General features: G+C 34.9%; 1 protein-coding gene across 5 annotated transcripts in view; it reads left to right on the top strand.

The window, feature by feature from the left end:
• Nucleotides 1-21,258, top strand: part of NSRP1 (nuclear speckle splicing regulatory protein 1) — a 50,669-nt gene that overhangs the window by 9,554 nt on the left and 19,857 nt on the right. The window contains exon 2 of one of the 5 annotated variants that reach the window (XM_027567958.2): nucleotides 20,062-20,195. The exons of the other annotated variants lie outside the window; for them this stretch is intronic. The gene's annotated coding sequence lies outside the window, so the exon portion shown is untranslated. The remainder of the gene's footprint in view (nucleotides 1-20,061; nucleotides 20,196-21,258) is intronic. 5 annotated transcript variants of the gene reach the window in all.

Here is a 21,258-nt window from a genome sequence, read left to right as displayed (position 1 = left end):
TCAGAGGGAGAAGCAGACTCCCCGCCGAGCAGGGAGCCCCATGCGGGACTCAATCCCGGGACTCCAGGATCATGACCTGAGCCGAAGGCAGTGGCTCAACCAACTGAGCCGCTCAGGCGCCCCTTCTGAACTAATTCTTAAGGTTTATATATTTTTTGTTGGGTGTGTTGCTTGGTTAGCTTAGTGGTTAGCTAATGATTTGACAGAGATTTCTTTAAATACTTTTAACTAATAAGTCTCCAGTCTGCCCAGGGGCTCTGTATGCATGTTGGGCGTGTCTACAGTACACCACCAGGCATTTTACAACTTTGCCTTAGCCTTCACTTCTTGTTTCTGCAGAGCCTCAGGGTCAGTTGTGAGAGCTTAGGACCGCCTCAGGTCTTTCCTGATCAGGCACAGATGTGTTTGTGTACGTGTGGACTTCATGATCCTCCAGAGTATGGGGGAGCTTTCAGAGCCCCCTATTGAACATCTTATTTCTCAACTCTTCTTCTTAAGCTTTTTTGTTAGCCTATTGTTTTCCCCAACTGTTAAAACTGTTATGCACTGCTGCAGGCAGCCCTGAAGTTCAGCAATTGTCTATGATTGTTTTTGACAGACACCCCCAGGGAAAAGGCTGTTTTACTTTGGTGCTCTGTCAAGTCAGATAAAGGCAGCACTGTGAGTGGTGTGTCTTCAGGGAACCACCAGACAGGTCCAATAATAATTCTCTGGGATAGGGGTTTTGAAGGCTCTCTAACCCCATTCTGCCTTCTCTAGTGGCTGCTAGACTGCTGGTTTCTGCCATGATTGTGGGCTGTCATTTTTAGGCTACCATGGCACTAGGGAGGGGATGATGGAAATAGGGAAAGTTAAAATGTCACAGAGTTCTTACTGAGATTCAGCTGTTCTTGAATAAATGCTCCCTAGACTCTTTTCAGCCATTAGTTAATTTCCAGAGTTCTGAAAACACTGATTCTGACATTTTTTTGCCAGTGTTGAAAAGTTTTGTTGGTCCATACTGTGCCATTTTCAGTGACTTCCTAGGTTATCTTTTAAGCCTCTCCAGTACATTTTTGCACACTTCACAGAGTCATCTTTTTAAAGTTTTAAAATCACTATTGACTTCCCATTGCTCTTAGAATGGAGACCAGAATCCTTAGTTTTGACCTGCAAAGTCATGCATTGTCTTGCTATTCTCTTCATCCTCTTTTCCACTATCCTGCCCTATTTGATTCTTTAACATTGCCTTGGGTTGGGGGGATCGAGCCCCACATCGTGTCTCTCTCTCTCAAATGAATGAATGAATGAATAAAATAAATAAATGCCTTAGGTCACATAAGGGAATTTTAGTATTACCTTCAGGTACACGTTGAAAAAACTAGGAATTTTGATTGGACTTGCATTGGTTTTATCGGTTAGCTTAGAAGAGAATTGATATTTTGATATTTTAGTCTTCATTTATGAAGATAGCATATGTCTTTGTTCAGGTGTTTTACATATCATTTAGTACAATTGGAAAATTTCTTCGATTAAGGTCACACACATCTTTTATTAGACTTATCTAGGTATCTTATAGCCCTTGTTATTGTGTAAGGGAATTTTTTGTGAGTTATTATTACTAGTACCTATGAGTGCTTCTGGTTTTGTTGTTGATTTAATTCTAGTTCCTATATAGATCTCATAGCTTCATGATTTCTTTTGAGTTTGTCTCTTTTTAGTTCTTTTCACTGATAATATTCTTCTGTGATTATGTGTGTGCATGTTATTGCAGTCCATAGAAACTACAATATAGTGCTAAATAGAAAACAATGATAGAAACATTCTTGTTACACATCTGACTTTAATGGGAGTTGCTTATAAAGTTTTATAATTAAATGTGATGTTTGAGCTGTAAGTTTTTGCTAGTTTCTAGTTTACTAAGAATTTTTATTAAAAATAAGTATTAAATTTTAATCTTAGCATTGATTAACATGAATTTATTTTTTATTATTTCTCTAGTTTTTTGAAGTTAAGCCATCCTTGTATTCCTAGAATATTTGATTTGTTTTTTAATCTGATTTGGTGCACTCGGTAGTCTTTTTACCAGTGCTTTCCATTTCTGAGGTCTTTGGCTTAATTTCATTGTTGAGTAGTTTTTCAGCATATGCTCATAGGGGCATTATTTCCTAAGTTCTTAATTATTAAGGAATAATTGCTTATTGCTTTTATCACCTAAGTATTTGGATGGGTATACTACTTCTAGAATAACAATTTATTTCAAAACCTTGTAGACATTAGTCATTTTCCCTGATAATTGAATGTTCTTGTGAGGAAGTACAATACCGTATTTTTTTTTCTTTTTAAAGTCTCTCTTCTAGATGACTTCCTTTTTTATTGCCTTGGACAACTAGTGGGTATTTTCATTTTATTCTTTAAGTTCAGTGTGTTTTGGTGCAGATTATTTTGAAGTATTTTTTCCTGGAATCAATTGTTGCTTTTTATCTAAATATCTAATTTTTTCTTTATTTCACAGAAATTTGCTGTCATTGTATTAGTCTGATCCATTTGCTAGGTTCTTTTTGGAGGATCATCTTTGTCTTTCATATTGTTGTGCATTTATTCATTATTTCATTCAACAAATATTTAGTGATTCCTGTTCTGGGCCAGTGAAACAAAACAAAGCCATGCCCTGTGGCACTTCTAGTGGGAGGAAGAGAAGTGATAAGTAGTTAATCTAACAGATAAGTAAATTACATGTTAATTTAGAAGGTTACAAGAACCAAAGCGAAAAAATAAAGCCAGATAGGATAAAAGAGTTAAACAGATATTTGGGGAAATGACTCAGTTTTTGTCTTTTTTCTCTGAATTAACCATTATTATCTTAAACCTTTGTGAGTATTGCAGTTATGTCTTTTCTGTTTTTTGCTGTTTCTAATTTATTTATTATCTCTAATAATTGTTTCAGTCCTTAATAGGTTTTCTTAGCTCTGCAGTCTCCCTTTCCATCCCTTTTGTTGTTTTATTATCTGACCATTAACTCATTTGTGGTCTTATTTTGAAGGAATTTGACAGGAAAGAGAGAAGAGATGGAGACAATAACTTGAAGGAATAATAGTAGAGTTGGTAGAATTTTCCTCTTCGTTGTTTTCTTAGGATAGAGATGATTTATGCATGTTTAAGCTGGAAGGGAAGAAGCTAAAGGAAAAGAAGAGATTATACAGCTAAGACAAGAAGTAAATCAGTCCGTATCTCACAGAGTACCTAGGTAATCGTAAAATTGTTGAATCCGGGAAGATCTGCCTGATTCCAAAGTCCATGCTTTTAAACACTACAATGTACTCCCTTTGAGAGGTAGGTTGTTTATAATGGAATTTTAAAAATTTGAGAGAACGGATTTCAGAAGCAACAGAAAAAGGGTTAGTTGGGGGACTGGCAGAGATAAGAGACTTCAAAGAGTCCATCCTGTTTACTAGTTGGAAAAGGAATACAAATAGAAGTTATGTTGAGACATGGTTTTTACCATATGAAATTACACAGTTCTGTCTTCCGGTGACTTAGGAATATTTTGAGTAGATGGGGCTTAATTTTCAACAAAGTGGGTATCCAGTTGTCCAGAATACTTTTTGAAGAGTCTCTTCCAAGGGTTTTCAGTGGAGGTATCACTACTTCCAGAGGAGCACTAGGAAATTTTTGGAGTGGCTTTTGCTTATTGATGTTTTTGAGAGTATTACACCAGTTTTTGATGTGGGCCAGGGAATGTAGATATTCTGCATCTCATGAACCCCATCCATATAGGTAAGGTCCCTCTGAACATTTATATAGATGAAAAACTTTATAATTTTGTGAGGCTAGACTGAAGTTCTTTTTGCACATAAACACAAAATATGTTTTGTACATTTTATTTTTATTAAATTTTCATAAAATAAAATTTTAAATACTTTTTAAAAAGTATTGTTTTTGCATGGCAAAATGAATGCTAAAATTTCCCCTAATATGACCGTCTTGTAGATCGAGGGAAGATTATATCTTATTTTGTTTAGAACTTTACTGGGGGTGGGGGAGGGGAGAACTTCTACAAAGAGTTCACCATTTAAGAAAATCAGGTCACTGTCACCAGTTCTGCAGTCATCATTTGTATCTGTAGCATTAATGGTGATTACAGTGAGTCTGCATGGTAGAATGATACTTTGATACTTACTGTTTTCTAATGTGCTTATGCATTTATGTATAGAAATAGTTTATATTATTCCATTATAAGTTATTTTCCTTTATTCTTTATAGATGTATATATGTAAATATCCAAAGCTGTACAAAAAAGAAATATATATATAATTTTTATAAAAATTGTGTGTAGAAAGTTTATTATCTGTGTGTTTCATTTCAATATAGATAAAGGGCCTTATAAAAGAAGGGTATTGAGTATAACAGGACTGAGAACTGTTCTGTGCCTTTCCCAGTGATGTAAAATGGCTCATTTATTGTATTTTAAATTCCCATAAATATGTGGGTCTGTTTCTCTGGACTGTTCTGTTCCATTGATTTCTTTCTCTAATCCTGTTCCAGTACAGTTTTATTTCAGTTACTCTAGCATTATAATTGGGTTTGATATATAGTAGGTTAAAGAATAAGAAAAAATAGTATTTATTGAGTACTTGCTATCTGTTAGCCATTGCTCTTAAGTGTTTTATATGAGGGCCCCTGGGTGGCTCAGTTGGTTAAGCGACTGCCTTGGGCTCAGGTCATGATCCTGGAGTCCCGGGATTGAGTCCCTCATCGGGCTCCCTGCTCAGTGGGGAGTCTGCTTCTCCCTCTGTCCCTATCCCCTCTCATGTGCTGTCTCTCTCTCTCATTTTCTCTCTCAAATAAATAAATAAAATCTTTAAAAAAAAGTGTTTTATATGCATTAATTCCTGTAATCATCACAATAACACTAAATATTACCATATTTTGTTAAACCTAAGATGCTTTGTTAGTGATGCTTTCTTGGTTTCAGACTGTGTCAGTGGAAAGTTTTTGTTTGGAACATCATTATTGCCTCCTGGGTGACAGCTATTATTTTTAAGATGTGTCAGTTTCTGAGACATTAAAATGTGAAAAAATACGTTGTAGAATCATTGAAATAGGATGTTGTCATCTTCATTTTACAGTTGAGGAAATGGGCTGAGAATTTAACTTGCCTAAGATCACATAGTTAATTGACTTCATAGCTCATATGCGTGGTTGGGATCTTTTAAATTTATTGTTATATTTTTCTCAGTATTTATTGCTGTTATATAACAGTAGTTATGTTTGCTCTAGGTTCATGGTAAATACCCTTTTTCAAATTGGAGAAGTTGCGCTTTGCTGTAGGTATATGATTTCTAAATCTTCTCATTTACAACTAATCCTGTCTACTGGGTCCATCTCTGCAGAGTTCTATCAAATGCTCCTCCCTGTGAGAGAATATACTTTCTGCCCTTGATACTAAGCTTATCCATGAGACTTGTTTAACCAGTGGAATGTGAGTGAAACTGATAGGGTGTATCTGAGCAGAAGCTTTCAGAGCCATCTCATGATTTAGCCATTGCTTTTCCGCCCTGCCATATGAAATAGCATGTTGCAGATAGGGACTGCCTTCAGCCTGGAATGAAGACAGTATGGACCTATAAGCCATCCATAATGGACACATAGCATGAGCAAGAAATAAACCTTTGTGCTGTAAGCCATGAGATTTTGATGTTGTTTGTTAACACAGGATAAATTAGTGGAAGTTGACCAATAATCTAGAATGCTAAAAATTTTTATTAGGCATTTGCATTGAATTTTATCACATTTTTTCAACATCTGTTACTACAGTAAATTACATTGATAGATTTTTCTAAAGTGAAACCACTCTTTAAATACTAGAATAAACCCTCTTGGTCTTGGTGTATTTATTCTTTTATATGTGCAGCTGGGTTTTATTTTCTATTTTTTTTATTTTGGCAAAATATACATAACATAAAATTTACCATTTAAACATTTATAGGTGCAGCATTAGGCACATTCACATTGTTGTGCAATCATCCCCACTCCAGAACTTTATAAGTTGTAATATGGAGTCTCCTAGGGATCCCCAAGATCCTTTCATGAGGTCTGCAAAGTCAGACTGTTTTTATGATAAAACATTATTTGCCCTTTTTTACTGTTGTTTTTCTCACAAGTGTAAGTGGGGTCTTCCAGAGGCTGCATTACAAATGAATTGCAACAAATTGAACACAGCAAATTTGAAAATCTAGCAATCTTCCATTAAAGAGATGCACCAAAATATAAAACACTGGCACTCTTACTAAATTTATTTGTAAAGTACATTTATTTTTCATAAGTGTGTTGTTAGCATGAATGGATTTATAGTTATTTCTCAGTGAATAAATAATAAAATTTTCTGTTTTAATATCTAATATGGTAAATATTGATAGGATGACCCATACAAGCAAGCAAAAGCTCTCTGGGTCCTCAGTAATTTTTAAAAGTATTTAAAAAGGTCCTGAGACCAAAATATTTAAGAACCTCTGCCTTAGTTAACAGAGAAAATACGTTCCTTTAAAATGCAAAGTGATATATTTGCATTTTGTCCTTGACTATTTGCATTTCTTTTTTTTTTAATCTGTTCAGATGTCTACTTTTCAACTAATGTTGGCCATTTATATTTTCCTAAGTAATCACTCATTTTTTTCCTAGGGATTCAAATCCTATTGTAGAGAATTTCAATAATAGTTACAATGTTTTCTAAAAATCTCTTCTGAATTGGTAATTCTGTCTCATTTTTATAACTGAGGTTTATTTGTTTCTCTCCTTTTGCCTATAAGTTTGCCTATATCGCTTACTACCTTTCTGAAGAATCAGCTTTTTGATTACTGATCATCCAGTCTTTTAGTTTTCTGTTATATTGCTTTTTTGTTATTTCCTTGTAATCCTTTTTTCTTTTTTTTTTTTTTAAGTAACCTCTACACCCAGCATGGGGCTCCAACTTAGAACCCTGAGATCAAGAGTCACATGCTCTACTGTCTGAGCCAGCCCTGGGTCCCCTTGTAATCTTTCTTTATTCTTAGTCTGTTCTCTTTTAAATTCTTCGACTGAAAGTCTTTTTTCTTTCCTAAGAAACTTATTAATGGCTATAAATGTTTCCACAGTCCTGCTTTGCATGTCACAAGCTTTGTTTTTTTAGTGACCTCATTTTTTTTTAGAAGTAGTTCATAATTTTTGTTTTGATCCTCTTTTTTTTTTTATTTTTAAAGATTTTATTTATTTGAGAGAGAGAAAGCACATGGGGGGGAGGGTCAGAGGGAGAAGCAGACTCCCTGCCAAGCAGGGAGCCTGATGTGGGACTCGATCCAGGGACTCCAGGATCATGACCTGAGCGGAAAGCAGTCACTTAACCAACTGAGCCACCCAGGCGCCCCGATCCTCTTTTTTTAATGCAAGAATCATTTAGAATTTATTGGTTTCTTTGCTGTAGGTTTCTTCATGCTACTTCTTTGTCTTGTACTTGCATAAGTATATTCTCAAGTAATTCTTTTAGAGTGTATCTGTGGGTAATAATATGAATCCTCGCAGACCTGCATATGTCTTTATTTTGCCTTCACACTTGAAAGATAGTTTGGTTACATATAGAATTCCAAGTTCAAAAGTATTTTCCTAAAGGACTTTTAAATATCATACTTTTACTTTTATATCCACTCTGCAAATGGAAGTGTGTGGTATCAATCTAATTCTTTGTAAGTAATCTGCACTTCAGCTTCCTTTATCAGATGTTTTAGGATTTTTCTCTTTATCCTTGGTATTCTAAAATTTTACCAGGCTTACTCAAGTTCCTGTGTTCACTCTTTCCAACTAAGGGCAGAAATGAAATCTCTGTTTTTTGCCTTTTCCAAAAAAGGCAGTATATAGAGATCCACCCGAATGGCTGCTTCTAATGCAAAAACTGCAGTTAATCTGTCTTCTGTCTTTTCCGGTTTTCTATCCCTTACCTCAGAATTTGTAGCTTCCTGGGGACCATTCCCACCTTTTCTAGCATTCAGTCTCTGTGGGCAGTTTGGTTTCTCGCCTTTTATCTTCCTCAAGTTTCCAGTCCATTAAAAGTACCCATTCTTGTATTCTAGCATGATTGTGGATTTCCTGTCTGTCATTTTGAGGGCTTGGATTAGGAGGAGGTGGAGGAGGCTGCAGCGTGTATTAATTTGCCACCTTAAACCAGAAGCTTTGCATTGTTTTCCTAGTTTAAGATCTTGGGCAAATTGTTTTAATCTCTCAGTTTCAGTTCCACATTAAAAACAACAACAACAACAAAAACCCCTCTGTTTTATAATATGGTCTACTAAAAGTTTATTTTAAGGATTAGAGAGAGTATACCTCAAATGCCTAGTACAGTGTATGGTGTAGAATAGATGTGTAACAAATAGTACCTGTATTGCTATGATATTAAATGCCTACTACAGTGCATGGCACAGAGTGGAAGTGTAATGAATGGTGCCCATGGGGCGCCTGGGTGGCTCAGTCATTAAGTGTCTGCCTTCGGCTCAGGTCATGATCCCAGGGTCCTGGGATCGAGCTCCAGATTGGGCTCCCTGTTCTGCAGGGAGCCTGCTTCTCCCACTCCCCCTGCTTGTGTTCTGTCTCTCACTTTGTCTCTCTCTGTCAAATAAATAAATAAAATCTTTAAAAAAAAAATGGTGCCCAGATTGCTACAATGAAATTAATATCTTCTGTGTGTGCAGTAAAACTAAATCATTAATCGTTGGTCATCTGAAATTTTGTGCTATCTCCATCCTATGTTGTGTTTGACAGTCATAATTTTGGTAGCCTGGCTTTTTAGTAGAATCTTGATCTTCATGTTGGGTTTTGTCCATTAGTTAAAGGCCATTATATTAGAAAAAATTCAATAAAGAAGGCAGTAATAACTATATTTTTAAATTGTTTTTTTGGTTGTATACAATCTTATTGTACCTTTTTTACTCATTTTTTTTGAAGTTTCTAATTCGAAGATAGTAAAAGCTTTACGTCCAAATTTGCTGTTAAATAACAAAATTAGCTTTTTATTTTTCTGAAACCATACACATCTTCCTCATCTATTGACAGGCTTTGTTATTGCCTATTCCAACTTTACCATAAAAAATCATTTAAAAATTTTATTCCTTTATTTTCATGTTGTGTTTCATTGTGTATAGTGAGACAAAAAGCAATAATCCCCCATCTCATTCTTGGGTTTATCAAAAGCTGAAAATAAAATAGATCAGATCACTTTCTGGAACAAAATTACTTTATTAGTTTAGTAATAATTTGAGGTTACTTTAAAGATAAGGAGTAGCTTTTGGGAGAAGATTCATTTCCTGCCTTTGGGCTTTATCTGCAAGAACTACATCTTCAATGTCAAGAGATTGTGTATTTATAACTGAACTCTAATAAAGTCTGTACTGGGGATGCTGCACACCTGACTTGGTCATTGTGATTATATATTAGGTGCCAAACTGTTGGTTGTCATTTAAAAAAAAAAAAAGACATTGCCAGGTGTATTTCATTGAAATCTGCCTGTGTGGGGAGGACAACAAGACCTTGACTGTTGATTATAAGTGTGCTAGTTATTACCAACACAGTTAATGATGTCCCTTTGGAAAATAAGTTTGTGTTTCTAAGTGGAATAAAATGTAGTTTTCATTTCATTAGTGAATCAAGTAATAATTGGAAGAGGTCATTAATTATAGTAAATATGTTTTCACTAAATCTTATAAAATGTTTTCTACAACTCTTGTTGTAACATAGAATATTAAAAACCGTTTTCTGAGTTTGTTTTCCTTAAATCTGTATCTTGCAGAGTGTTGAAGAACTGTACCTTTTTTTATGAGTAGTCCAAAATTACCCTCCTTTAAACACACTTTTTATGCTTCTCCCACTTTTTGCTGTCTTTTCATCATAGAGAAATTATCATACAAAACAATATTATTTCAGAACTGCATCTTTCATGATATTTTCATATCTGTGTATGTCTTTCTGGAATGGAGACATCTCTTTGGCAGCAGAAAGAACTGTTACATATGCAGTAAACTTTTCAAACATACAGAGAATTGCTAGTCATAATCCTCATTTCAAGGTACAATTACATTATCAGCCTGACAAGGCTCTTTTCTTTGGTTTTCCTCTCCATCCCTAATCCCCTCTCCCATTCCCTTTTAAACATAGCCTGATTTGATAGATATGCTTGACTATGTGTCCTTTTATATTGTGTTGCTTTGAGTGTGTGTGTTCTATATATGTAAATAGCATTGTATTACAGATCTTTTTCAGTCAACAGTGCATTGCAGTGTGTATACCTAGTTCATTCTAACTACAGTGTGTGTGTGTGTGTGTCTGTCAACTTTATCTCATCCTACTCCCTCAGAAATAAACAAAGTTACCCTCCGTTCCTTCTACCACAACAGCACTGTAAAAAAAAAAAAAAATTGTCATACATGTCCCACCAAAGAGTTCCTTTGGGGATATATCCAGCAGTGAGATTTCTGAATCAGGGAGTATATAGATAAATTTTTCACTAAGTACTGGCAAATTGCTTTCTGGAATAACTATACCAGTTTACATTCAATTTCATTTTGGTGGTGGTCACAATCTCTCCATTTTTTCATCAACACCTTGTAATTTTTTCAATTCTTAGTTGTTATATTTTGCACTTCATTGATTATTAATGAAGTTGAGTTATCTCTTCATGTGTTTATTAGGCATTCCTTATTCTGCAGATTCCTCATTCATATCCACTGACCACTTCTCTGTTGTATTTCCTGTCTCTGTCTTTTATGATTTGTAAGAGTTCCTTATATATTTTAGATAGTAATCCCTTGCTGGTTTTAGAAATTGAAAATCTTTCAGTCTGTTACTTTTTCTGTTGTCCTTATGGTGAAGACTGCTAATAATTCACCAAAATCTCTTCTTCCCTTTTGTAGCAACAGTTTAAGCTGGGCACATAGCTGCTTAATTAGAGATTACATTTTTTAACTTTATCATTAGCTATTTGAGACCATGTGACTAATTTTGTCAGTCAGATATAGGCAAAAGTATTATGTGCACTTCTACTTCAGTAGCTCAAAAGAAAATTTTTTGATGTGGACTTCTTTTTTTCCTTGTTATAAGTTGAAAGATGGATGGGTTTATTGTTTCAGGCCATGACCTAACTTTCTTCATACCCTAGAAGATAGCAGAGCAACAAGCTAGAAAGAGCTTAGGTTTCTGAATGACCATGTGGACTAAACAGTTGTCTTACCAAACTGAATTGCCTCGTGGAACAGTTATTTAAGAGCTATATAAACTTAAGTCCAATATTCGAGAGCTAATGTGTTATTAAGCTTAGAATTGAATATAATGTAGTGTCCTTTATGGGGCATAAATTTTCTCGTTTAAATGTAGTCAAATCCATTTCCACCTATATGGTTTGTGCTTTAGAGGTCTTGTCTAAGTAGATATTCATTGCTCTGAAGCTACCAAGATATTCTCCTCTCTGCTATTGGATTTGTAATACCTTTTACAGGTATTACAGATATTATAGATCTTTAATCCATGTTGAGTTCACCTTTATACATGTTGTGAAGTAGGTATCCAACATTATTTTTCTTAGAATGGCACAGCTGTTTCCCAGTACCATCTATAAATAATGTATGCTTTTCCTACTGATTTATGGGCCATCTTTATCATGTCAAGTTCCCATATATCCCTGAACCTGCTGCAAAGCTCTCTTGTTTATTGTTATATGTTGCTATGGCAATTATACAAGTTTTTTTATTATGGCTTGGTAGTAAATCTTACTATCTAGTAGGGTGAGTCCCTTTATACTTCTGTTTAAACTTGATTGAATTATTTTTAGATGTTCTTACATAGACATTATAGAACAAGTTTGTGAAATTTCTTGAAAACTAAAACAAAACCTGATTTGTACTGGACCTGTCTTGGATTTATAGATTAATCTTTAAGGAACAACCTGTAAGTGTGGTATAGTTCTTCATTCATTTAGACTTTTTTATGAGGTGATTTTCACCCATTAACATTCTCTGCCTTATCTTTAAGTTAATTCCTAGATATTTCATACAACTATTTTGAATGGTACTTTATTTTCCATTTGACTGTTCTGGTACAGAGCAATGCTATTGATTTTGTAAGTTGATTTCTTGTATCTGGCAGTCTTTCTAAACTCATTTATGGTAATAATTTGTCTACACCATCTGCTTCATCTCTCCTAATCCTTATTCCTTGGTTTCTCCCCCTCTCCCCATTTTTTACTATATTAGCCACATTCTCCAATAATATGTTGAACAAAGCCTCAATGGGCATCTTTTCTTATCTGTATCTTAAATGGGATGATTCTGAACTTTTCCATTAAGTTTGATATATATTAGCTTTTAGTATATAGGCTTTATCTAAAGTTAAGGAATTTTCCTTCTGTTCATAGTTTACTGGCAATTTTTTAATAAATCATAAATATATATTAAAACTATCTGATGCCTTTTCTGAATCTATTGAAATAGTCATTTTCTCCTGTAGTGCATAATGTGATTACACTGATAGATTTTCAAATATTAAACCATTCTTGAATTTCTTGTGTAAATTGTTTTTGAGCAGGATGTGTTATTTTTAATATACTAACAGATTGAATTCACTATTCTTCATTTCGGATTTTCAGGCATCTATGTTCATAAATGAAATGGGCTTTAGTTATTGTCTCAAAATGTGCCTGCAGATTTTAATTTATGGAGGTGACATTGACATGGAGAGTCCAGTGCATTGAAATATTATTATAAGAGAAGGGAGCATGCCACTCCACACAGGGACATGGGAAGCATCAGGTTTAGTCAGGAGGCAAAAGCAGGAGCAAGGGGAAAGGCAAGGCAGAGCAGGGGAGACACTTTAGAATTGGCTAGTTTGAATAATGTTGGCAGGCTCTGGAGTATAAAGGTGATCTCCAGTTGCTGGTACCTGACCGTTAGTGCTTAGGGCAGAGGAATAGTGTCTCCTGGAGTCTAAGAGCCAAGTAAAGGAGATGATTTGGAGTTTGGGCTCTGGGATGGTTTCCTGTGTAAAATAGGAAAGATACATCCTTGGGCTAACCCATTGCTATCTCTTGGGAATTGGCCAGCCCTGGAAGAGATAGTTTCTCCCTAGTCAGCGAGGTCACAAATGCCAGAACATCAAGAATACAGAAAATAAGAAAATACAGTTCATGTAATTGGCCTTGTGGTGGATGGATGCCAAATAGACAAATACAGACTCTAAGAAAACACAGACAGCTGTCTGTTCTTTTCTTATTACTATCTAGTTTTGAAATCAAAATGATGCCATATAAAACATATTAGATATTTCTCTTTGTATTCTATTATCTGTAACAAATTGTAGAAAACAGGGATTAATAGCTCCTTGAAAATTAGGGAGAATTCAGCTTGTATAACTATCAGGGTTTACGGCTCTTTGGGAGAGGATGTCTTTGTGGTTATTGGTCTGTTCTGATTTTTTTTTTTATTTTTTATTGTTATGTTAATCACCATATATTACATCATTAGTTTTTGGTGCAGTGTTCCATGATTCATTGTTTGTTCATAACACCCAGTGCTCCATGCAGAACGTGCCCTCCTCAATACCCATCACCAGGCTAACCCATCCCCCTACCCCCCTCCCCTCTAGAACCCTCAGTTTGTTTTTCAGAGTCCATCATCTCTCATGGTTCGTCTCCCCCTCTGACATACTCCCCTTTTCTTCCTCTCCTGTTATCTTCTTCTTTTTCTTTTTTCTTAAAATATGTTGCGTTATTTGTTTCAGAAGTACAGAACTGTGATTCAACAGTCTTGCACAATTCACAGCGCTCACCGTAGCACATACCCTCCCCAATGTCTATCACCGAGCCACCCCATCCCTCCCACCCCCAACCACTCCAGTAACACTCAGTTTGTTTCCTGAGATTAAGAATTCCTCATATCAGTGAGGTCATGTGATACTGATTTTTTTTTTTTTTTTAAGATTTTATTTAATTTGAGAGAGAGAACAGTGGTGGGGAGGGGCAGAGGGAGGGAGAGAGAAGCAGATTCCCTGCCAAACAGGAAGCCCTATGCAAGGCTTGATCCCAGGACTGGGAGATCTGAGCCATGCAGGTGCCCCTGGTCTGTTCAGATTCTTTAACCAATTTAAGAAAATATATCCATTCTGTTTAGATTTTCAGATCTATTAACATAAGTATTATGATCTTTTGTAACATAATACTGTAAACATAAATATAGTATTATGATAGTACTTTTAAATCTTTCAACTATCATCACCTGTTTTCTCTTTTCTTGATTAATCTTTCCAGAAGTTTGTCTGTCTTATTAATCTTTTCAAAGAACCAGCATTTGATTTTATCCATCTTTGCATTTTGTGGATTTCTACTCTTATTTGATTGATTTCTGCCCATATCTTTGTTTCCTTGGTTTTTTTTTTTGAGTTATTCTATATTTTTTCAACTTGAGTTGAACTTTAATCTTTCTTATATAAGCATATAAATGTATAGATTTTTTTGAGTATTGTTTTAGTTGTCTCACAAATTTTATTACTAGTATTTTTGTTGTACTTTTCTAATTATCTTGTAATTTCCTTTATAATTTCCTCCTTAACCTAAGAATTTAGAACTATGGCTTTTGAGTTTCTAGAATTCAGGTGGAGGTTTCTGTTTGTTTGTTTGTTTTTATATTTTTGTTGCTTTTTTTTTTACGGAGTTCTAGTTTTATTGTTAGAACCAAAGAACATAGATTATATGATGTTTGCTTTGTGGCCAGCACATAGTTTTTGCAAATGCTTCTTGTGTCCTTGAAAAGCATGTATACTTTCCACAGTATGTAAGTTCTCTCTATATTTGTTAGTTTGAACTTGTATTTTCTATAATTAATCTTTTCCTGTTGATCTATTAGTTTCAGAGAAGAATAAGTTAAAATTGCCATCTAAAATTGCTGATGTCTCTCTGCTTCTGAGAGTTGTTGCTTTGTGCATGTATGTTTGCAACATTATTGCGAAGAAATTCACATGCCATAAAATGCGGTTTTTTTAATATATTCACAGAATTGTGCAGTCATTATTATTACCTAATTTTAGAACATTCTTACTAGCCCAAAAAGAAACTTGTGCCCATTAGCAGTCACTCCCCATTCTCCCTTTCCCTAGACCCTGGAGACTATTAATTGACTTGCTATCTCCTATTCAGTGGGTTTACCTATTCTGGATTTCAAGTAAGTGGAATCATATAATATGTGGCCTTTTGTAGTCACAAAACATGGCTTCTTTCACATAGCATAATGCTTTCAGGGTTTATTTGTGTTGTAGCATTTATCAATACTTCATTCCTTCTTATGGCCAAATGATATTCTATTGTATGGATATACATACCATATTTTGTTTATCCATTCATCTTGATGGGCATTTGGGTTGTTTCCACTTTTTGGTTATTAAGAATAATACTGCTGTGAACATTCATGTACAGATTTTTGTATAGACATGTTTTCATTTTTCTTGAGTATGTATCTAGGAGTGGAACTGCTGGGTTATATGTGTCTCTATGTTTACCTTTTGAGGTACTGCTAGATATTTTCCAAAGCTGCTACACCATTTTACTGTTCCACCAGCAACATTTAAGGATTCCAGTTTCTCCATGTCCTCATCAACACTATGTTTTATTTTAGCCGTTCTGGTGGGTGTGAAATGACATGTCATTGTGGTTTTGATTTGTATTTCTTTGATGACTAATGATACTGAGCATCTTCTCAAGTGCTTGTTGGCCATTTATATATCTTCTTCGGAGAAATGTCTATTCAGTTCTTCGAGTCCTTTGTCCATTTTTAAATTGGTTTTAGTCTTTTCACTGTTGAATTGTAAGAATTTTTTATTCTGGATACAAATCCCTTACCATATATATGATTTGCAAATATTTTCTTCCATTCAGTGGGTTTTCACTTTCTTGATGATGTCCTTTGAAACACAACCATTTTTAATTTTGTTGAAATGTAATTTATGTCTTTTTTTTAGTTGTTGCTTGTACTCTTGGTTTAGTATGTCTCACAAATTTTGTCATGTAGTCTGTAAACCATGGTCAAAAAGATTTGTTCCTGTGTTTTCTAAGTGTTATAGTTTTAGTGCTTACTTGTAGATTATGATCCATTTGAGTTTTCTGTATGGTGTGAGGTGAGTATCCAACTTCATTCTTTTGCATGTCGGTATCTAGTTGTTCCAGCACCATTTATTGAAAAGACTGTTCTTCCCCCCATTGAATTGTCTTGGTGTTTTATGTATTGTAGAAGCATAAATGTTTATGTTTGCTAGTTCTTGATCTGTCTTTCCTTCAGTATATAATACAGTACCCTACTTTGTCCTTTATATTTGTTTTTGCCTTCAATTGTTTTTTTTTTGTTTTTTTTTTTTTTAGTTTTCTAATTGCTGTGAAGCTCTTGGTTCATAGTTGTCCTTCATATTTCCCAGCCCCCCAATTGTGTGCCATATACTGTTCAGCTCTGGGTTGCTACTCTTCCCTTCCTCTGTCCAGACAAGCCAGCATTTGTTTCCCCAGGGATTTTTCACATTTTTTTTTGTTTGTTTCTTATATCCAACCTCTCACTTGTAGAACAATTTCAAAGGGAGGGAGCTTGGCTTAATATCTTATCAAGAATTGGGGGCACCTGAGTGGCTCAGTTGTTAAACGTCTGCCTTCGGCTCCAGTCATGATCCCAGGATCGAGCCCCTGCTCCGCAGGAAGCCTGTTTTCTCTCCCACTCCCCCTGCTTGTGTTCCTGCTCTTGCTCTTTCTCTGTCAAACAAATAAATAATTAAAAAAAAAAATATCAAGAATTGTAAGCTGAATATTACTAATTTAAAAAATTATGTACATTTGGCTTTTAATTGCATGAGAGTTTTTTTGCCACAAATTAATTTTTCTAATTATTTCTAATTATTAATGTAAGCTTTTACTAGTTGTTTTCCATTTAGGGATCACATACTTCTTGACAGTGGGAAAGGAACAAAGGGAGGTCCTGGGCAATGAAAGGAAACTAGTGTAGGAATATTAAGTGATAATTCAGAAAGTGAATAATGTAAATTTCAGTGCACATTTTTTTTTTTTGATGGTTTTCTTCAGAACTTTTAAGTATCATCATTTAAGCATCTGATGTATAGAAGACATTATACTGGGTGCTCCTGATAGAAGTTGAATAAGATAAGATCTCTGCTTTCAAGGAGCTCTTTCTAATACTTTATGAAAGTGAATTTATATATAATTCAGGTTAAAACTAAAATATCTTCACTTCTGAGAGAAGTTAAAATTTCAGAAGCTACTAAGGGTGTTTTGTTGGGATTAAGGACATTTCTCTTTGAGCAACCAGAGATAAAAGCCAGATGGAACAGCCCGCCTTACTTTGAGAATTTTTTTGTGGGCTCCTTTTCTTGTGCACAGCTTTTGTTCATTCTGCAGTCTGCTTGACTCTGACCTGTTTTTGGCTACACTCTCTAGCTTCACCTGATTTGGGCTACCCTGCTTTCTGTTCTTAAAATCAGCCTCATATCTTAGTGTTTTTATGCATTCCAGGAATGATTTGCTTCGTATACTTGGACCATGCTCCTTAGCTTGCCTCTGTCAGTTTGTTCATCTGTTGCATAATAATTTGCCTCTGCTGCTAAATTCCTGCCTCTGAATTTGCTCTGTACCTGTCCTTATGTGTAGTTGGCTTGACGTATTTTCGCTCTTGGCTTTAGTTTCTAAATATGCCCTTTTGTTCTTCCTGAGGTGATTCATTGAGGCTTTCTTGTAACTGATTTTCTAAAACACTGGCCAGCCCTGTCACTGGTTCAGATCCTCTCTTCTTCCTCTTCCAAATTTTTGAGTTGTAATAACCACAGCTCATTTTATTTTAAAATTGTTATTATATAGCTTTTTATTTAAAATTTACCCACCACAGATAAAAAGAGTCTACAGTTTTTTGTGTATGGCCTGATGTTATTTTACTTTTTTAAAAACAGCTTTATTGAAGTATAATGGATATATACATGCACCTATTTACAGTATACAGTATAAATTTTGTCATAAGTATATACCATGAACTGTCACTGCAATAAAGATAATTAACATATCCATCACACCCCAAAATTTCTTTATGTCCCTTTGTAGTTCCTCCTCCTTCCCTCTTCCCATCCCCTCTCCAGCCCTCAGGCAACTACTGATCTAATTTCTATAACTATAGTTTTTATTTTGAGGAATTTATATAAATGGAATCATACAATATATACTTTCGTTGAAGGCTGTGGGTGGCTTCTTTCAGCATAATTACTTTGATATTAATTCACATTATGTTTCAGTAGTCCACTCTTTTTTCTTGCTGAGTAGTATTCTGTTGTATAACTATACCACAATTTATCTGCACACCTGTTGATTATTTGGATTGTTTCCAGTTTTTGGCTGTTAAAAGTAAAATGGCTGTGAACATTTGTATACAAGTCTTTGTATGGACCTATACTTTCATTTCTCTTGGATGAACACTTAGGCATGGAATGACTGGGTTGCATGGTAGGTGTATAACTCTTTAAGAAACTGCTAAATTCCTTTCCAAATTTGGTGCACCATTTTACATTTCTACTACTGATATATGAGAGTCCTAATTGCTCTAAATCCTTTGTATGGCTATATTGTCATTTGACTTTTTAATAAAACATTTTATTCTTTCAAGTTCTGCAACTTGTGTTTACATTTAAATGTTTAATAATGCCTGGAATGTATTTTGGTGTTTGTTAAAAGGAGTGAGGTAAGGTAAGAAATCAGTTTTAATATTTCTTTCAAAAGGCAGACAGTTGTTTCCACATCATTTTATTAAATAGTCCATCATATTTCCATGGATTTAAAACCTGCCTTCCTAACGAATTGTTTCAGATGAATACATTTTTAGGTTCTTTGCCTGTTCTTCAAAACCTAAATATTTAGATATTAGAGAAAAATGTAGAATAAATCAGAAATTTCTCCACTTATGATGTGATAAAGTATTTTAAGGAGGTAAAATTATGAGGATCATGTTCTATATATGAGATCTAATTGAGTTCTCAAAGGAGAACTATTATCATAAGATTTCAAAAATGTACATTCATATCTTTTGGATAAGGAGTATGATTTTTTGTTCAATTTGTAATCATTCTAAAAACACAGCTCTGGATAAAATGATCTCTGCAGAACATATATGTATGATTCTACCAATGATCACTATTTCTGCAGTCTCCTAGTTTAGAAACTTTAATACCATGTTTGGTCCTGTTTTCTGCATTCCTTCTATCCATCTACTTCCAAGTTCTCTTTCTTTTAGAGCACCGTCTAGTTTATCCCGTTTATCCGTTCCCATATGCGGTAGTCTTACAACCTCAGTGCCCCTAGTCTAATTCCCTGTTACCCATATTACATTGATTCCAGGTCATTTTTCTAAATGACTTTTTCATTAAGTTTAAAAAAGTTAATTCTTTTTTATCTTTGCATCACATTTAGGGTTTCTATTTTTCATAATGTAGTCTGAGTCCAATTTTGTTTTTTTTTTTAAAGATTTTATTTATTGGGGCGCCTGGGTGGCTCAGTTGGTTAAGCAACTGCCTTCGGCTCAGGTCATGATCCTGGAGTCCTGGGATCGAGTCCCACATCGAGCTTCCTGCTCAGCAGGGAGTCTGCTTCTCCCTCTGACCCTCTTCCCTCTCATGCTTTCTATCTCTCATTCTCTGTCTCTCTCAAATAAATAAATAATATCTTTTAAAAAAATTTAAAAAAAAAAGATTTTATTTATTTATTTGACAGAGACACTGCGAGAGAGGGAACACAAGCAGAGGGAGTGGGAGAGGGAGAAGCAGGCTTCCCGCGGAGCAGGGAGCCCGATGCGGGGCTCGATCCCAGGACCCTGGGATCATGACCTGAGCCGAAGGCAGACGCTTAACGACTGAGCCACCCAGGCGTCCCCCAATTTTAGTTCTTAGCACCCATACAGAAGTCATTTGCTTTAATCATACTGATCTCGTCATTCTTTCTTGCCATGTTTATGTCATTGTATTTCTTTTTTAAGACTTTATTCATTTATTTAGAGAGAGGGAGAGACAGAATTCCCAGCAGACTCCGCGTTGAGTACAAGCCCTATGTGGGGCTTGATCCCATGATCCCGAGACTACCACCCGAGCTGAAATCAAGAGTCAGACGCTGAACCAGCTGATCAACCCAGGTGCCCCTATGTCATTGTATTTTTTTATTGGGTTTCCTTTATATAATACAACCTTTTTTTCCTGTTACCTTTCTTTCTAAATTTAGCTTAGATCTTCCTTCTCCATAGATACCAGACCATGATTTCCCCTCCTGAACTTTTTTTTTCCACTGTCACCAAGTTGATTTTTATTAAAACTGTCTTTGCACTTGAAATAAAATTAATTAAAAAATAATCTTTTTTCATATAAAATTTGATATATCAGATAAAAACTTCCACTTAATCCCCAAATTTGTTAATTTCTTATTGAAGGCAAGGTTTGTGTTTAAGAACACACTGAAATTTTATTAACCTCCTCTGAATTCTTAATACCTGTAGTAAGTTACTCCATTCACTCTGATCCATGTCCACTTCCTTGGAGATGTTAGCCATGCCCTTCCCTATTCTCTAGGCCTGAAAAACTGTTCTCCAGATCTCATTGTGACTTGTTTTCTTAACTGTTTACCTGTCTTGATTCAATGACACCTTCTTATTGAGACCTTCCTTGAGTGTCTTATTTTAAATTCAATCTTCTCCTTAGTCTCTGTACCTTTCTTTGATTGTTTTTTTGCATAGAGTGCAATACATCTGACATACATTTTACTTGTCTGTTTTTGTTCCCTTATAAGTTCATTGAGGGCAGAGGTTTTTGTTTATTGTTTTTTGACCAATACCTTGAATAGTGCCTTACACATGGCATGTGCTCAGTAAATACTTAAGTGAATGAATAAATACTATTAGGTTGGTCTTGTTCTTTAGTTAAATAAAGGTATTAGTTCAGTTTGTTTAGTTCTTCGAAGGTTGGCATGGAGTGACCTATTAACATTAAGTACTAACTGACTGAAGGTGTAGAATTAGAAACTTTGACCACACAGAGGCAGGTTGCACTTTATATTCCACAGCTGGTCAAGATACTAAGCATAATTAACTTTCCGTTCTGAGTAGGATCTTAAAGTTCCTTTTGTTACTTAATAAATTAGAATAATTTCTGGTTACTTAATAAATTATAGTAACCTCCTGGTTATATAAAAAAATGCATATTCCT

The sequence above is a fragment of the Zalophus californianus genome, chromosome 16 (genome assembly GCF_009762305.2).
Source record: "Zalophus californianus isolate mZalCal1 chromosome 16, mZalCal1.pri.v2, whole genome shotgun sequence".
NCBI lineage: Eukaryota > Metazoa > Chordata > Mammalia > Carnivora > Otariidae > Zalophus > Zalophus californianus.
This window is presented reverse-complemented; position numbering and strand designations above follow the sequence as displayed.